Genomic DNA, 4,359 nt, shown 5'->3' on the forward strand with positions numbered 1-4,359 from the left:
GCCATTTTAGCACTTCAAGAAATGAGATAGGCAGTTAGAAAGTAAAAGCTGCGTAAATTCCAGTATATATACCATAGTTCGTAGACTACAGTATAACTTTTGCGCAAAACAATAAATATACACTGATTGAGATTTTTTTATCAAAGACATGTAGCTAAATACATTTTGTCCTAAATGTATGACAAACATTGTGTTTATTGGATATTTTTTATAAGAATAAGTAGAAAATGTAAAAAATTTGCCGTCTTTTTTCGTTTATATCGTAAAAAATAAAAACCACAGAGAAGATCAAATACCACATAGGACATAAATTTTGTTTGGGTACAGCATTGCATGACTGCACAATTACCAGTTAAAGCCACGCAGTGCCAAAATGCAAAAAATGGCCTGATCATTAAAGGGGTAAAACTTTTTGGTCCTTGTGGTAATGTATTTGGGAAAAAGGCTGTAACATACCAAACTGTGGAGAAAGTGAAGCACTGTGAGTACTTTCCAGATGCACTGTAGCTGTTTGCTATGGAATGGACACAAAGGAATGTCCAAAGAATATAATGGGACGCAAGATGTGACCTGGAGTCAGAACCATGAAACATTCTAAATTAATCCTTAGCAGACATACTCTCTACGTTCAGTAGTGATGTTTAAAATCGAGTCGAAGTGGGATTATTATTGTTTTCTATGGAATTACAAGGGTGAATGACAGAATGGAGTGTCCATACAGTATTATGGGAAGCAAAACATAAAATCATTCACAGGCAGATCTAAGAAACATAACAACTAAGGTTTTACCACAGGTGGTCCCCAAGTAGAGTAGAAAATTATAAAATTGAAATTATTTGGGATTATAGCTGTTATCTATGGAATGAAAAGGGTGAATGACAGAAAGGAATGCCTATAGAGTATCATGGGAAGCAAGATGTTACTTGGCATCAGAACCATTCAGCGTACCAAATAAAGTTCACTGGCGATGTTTAAAATTGAGATTAAGCAGGATTAATATTGGAGAATATATTATTTTCAATTATTCTCTATGGGCATTCCCTTCTGTTCCATTATTCTCTATGGGCATTCCCTTCTATTCCATTATTCTCTATGGGCATTCCCTCCTATTCCATTATTCTCTATGGGCATTCCCTTCCATTCCATTATGCTCTATGGGCATTCCCTTCCATTCCATTATTCTCTATAGGCATTCCCTTCTGTTCCATTATTTTCTATGGGCATTCCCCTCTGTTCCATTATTTTCTATGGGCATTCCCTTCTATTCCATTATTCTCTATGGGCATTCCCTTCTATTCCATTATTCTCTATGGTCATTCTCTTCTGTTCCATTATTTTCTATGGGCATTCGCCTCTGTTCCATTATTTTCTATGGGCATTCCCTTCTATTCCATTATTCTCTATGGGCATTCCCTTCTATTCCATTATTCTCTATGGGCATTCTCTTCTGTTCCATTATTTTTTATGGGCATTCCCCTCTGTTCCATTATTTTCTATGGGCATTCCCTTCTATTCCATTATTCTCTATGGGCATTCCCTTCTATTCCATTATTCTCTATGGGCATTCTATTCTATGGGCATGCCCCTTCCTTCCATCATTTCCTCAGGGGATGCCATTGGGTCAGCATTTGCCTCTTCTAACCACCCATCAGTGCCCAGCACCTCTGTTCCTCCAGTGCCCCCTCCTTCTCTCACTTCCTCAGGGGGTGGCATTGTGTCAGCATTTGCCTCTTCTAACCACCCATCAGTGACCAGCACCTCTGCTCCTCCAGTGCCCACTAATTTCCTCACTTCCTCAAGGAATGCCATTGTGTCAGCATTTGCCTCTTCTAACCACCCTTCAGTGACCAGCACCTCTGCTCCTCCAGTGCCCACTAATTTCCTCACTTGCTCAAGGAATGCCATTGTGTCAGCATTTGCCTCTTCTAACCACCCTTCAGTGACCAGCTCTTCTGCTCCTCCAGTGCCCCCTCCTTCTCTCACTTCCTCAGGGGATGGCATTGTGTCAGCATTTGCCTCTGCTAACCACCCCTCAGTGACCAGCTCTTCTGCTCCTCCAGTGCCCCCTCCTTCTCTCACTTCCTCAGGGGATGGCATTGTGTCAGCATTTGCCTCTGCTAACCACCCCTCAGTGACCAGCTCTTCTGCTCCTCCAGTGCCCCTTCCTTCCCTCACTTCCTCAGGGGATGGCATTGTGTCAGCATTTGCCTCTTCTAACCACCCCTCAGTGACCAGCACCTCTGCTCCTCCAGTGCCCCCTCCTTCTCTCACTTCCTCAGGGGATGGCATTGTGTCAGCATTTGCCTCTTCTAACCACCCTTCAGTGACCAGCTCTTCTGCTCCTCCAGTGCCCCCTCCTTCACTCAGCATTCTCTTCTGTTCCATTATTTTCTATGGGCATTCCCTTCTATTCCATTATTTTCTATGGGCATTTCCTTCTGTTCCATTATTTTCTGAGGGCATTCCCTTCTATTCCATTATTTTCTATGGGCATTTCCTTCTGTTTCATTATTTTCTATGGACATTCCCTTCTATTCCATTATTTTCTATGGGCATTCCCGTCTGTTCCATTATTTTATATGGGCATTCCCTTCTGTACCTTTATTTTCTATAGGCATTCCCTTCTGTTCCATTATTTTCTATGGGCATTCCCTTCTATTCCATTATTCTCTATGGGCATTCCCTTCTATTCCATTATTTTGTATAGGCATTCCCTTCTGTTCCATTATTCTCTATGGGCATTCCCTTCTATTCCATTATTTTCTATGGGCATTCCCTTCTATTCCATTATTTTCTATGGGCATTTCCTTCTATTCCATTATTTTCTATGGGCATTCCCGTCTGTTCCATTATTCTCTATATGCATTCCCTTCTATTCCATTATTCTCTATGGACATTCCCTTCTGTTCCATTATTCTCTATGGGCATTCCATCATCCTGGTAATGTCTATGGGCATTCCGTTCTGTCATTCCTTTTAGTATGTCCCGATTAACATCGCTAGTGTAGAAGGTTCCAACATAAGAATGTGATGCCTGCCAAACTGACCCTCTTATAATAAAACAAATACAATATCTCTGACGCTCTCACAACACTGACATCAGTGACATGGGGGCGTGTATACGGAAGTAGAACTAGTGACCTCATTACTGAGCGCCGGTGGGTGAGGAGGAGGTGGCGACCATTGACTGATACGGAGCCCATGTGTGGAGAATAGAAGGCGATGATTGGCTGACACGGCGCCGGTGTATTCGCATTGGCTGACAGACAGGAAGTTGTGCTTTTGTGTCAGATGTGATGATCGGTGTTGCGGGTTGGAATTATAATGTTTGTACCGAGAGCCGTGAAGAGGCGGACAGAGACTGAAAAAAGTGCGGGGAAGAAGAGAGTCACCGATAGGAGCCATGCGGGCGCATCTGTGGCGGTGTCACATAATTCCTCTACTTCCTTTCTTATTCCATCAACATCATCGCTGCCCATTGCTGAGTTGTCACAGTCATCACCTACTCTTATTCCTGCCTCTTCTAACCACCCCTCAGTGACCAGCACCTCTGCTCCTCCAGTGCCCCTTCCTTCCATCATTTCCTCAGGGGATGCCATTGGGTCAGCATTTGCCTCTTCTAACCACCCATCAGTGCCCAGCACCTCTGTTCCTCCAGTGCCCCCTCCTTCTCTCACTTCCTCAGGGGATGGCATTGTGTCAGCATTTGCCTCTTCTAACCACCCATCAGTGACTAGCACCTCTGCTCCTCCAGTGCCCACTAATTTCCTCACTTCCTCAAGGAATGCCATTGTGTCAGCATTTGCCTCTTCTAACCACCCTTCAGTGACCAGCTCTTCTGCTCCCCCAGTGCCCCCTCCTTCTCTCACTTCCTCAGGGGATGGCATTGTGTCAGCATTTGCCTCTGCTAACCACCCCTCAGTGACCAGCTCTTCTGCTCCTCCAGTGCCCCCTCCTTCTCTCACTTCCTCAGGGGATGGCATTGTGTCAGCATTTGCCTCTGCTAACCACCCCTCAGTGACCAGCTCTTCTGCTCCTCCAGTGCCCCCTCCTTCTCTCACTTCCTCAGGGGGTGGCATTGTGTCAGCATTTGCCTCTTCTAACCACCCCTCAGTGACCAGCACCTCTGCTCCTCCAGTGCCCCCTCCTCCTCTCACTTCCTCAGGGGATGGCATTGTGTCAGCATTTGCCTCTTCTAACCACCCCTCAGTGACCAGCTCTTCTGCTCCTCCAGTGCCCCCTCCTTCATTCACTTCCTCAGGGGGTGGCATTGTGTCAGCATTTGCCTCTTCTAACCACCCTTCAGTGACCAGCTCTTCTGCTCCTCCAGTGCCCCCTCCTTCACTCACTTCCTCAGGGG

The sequence above is a fragment of the Pelophylax lessonae genome (genome assembly GCF_965119305.1).
Source record: "Pelophylax lessonae genome assembly, chromosome: 8".
Taxonomy (NCBI): domain Eukaryota; kingdom Metazoa; phylum Chordata; class Amphibia; order Anura; family Ranidae; genus Pelophylax; species Pelophylax lessonae.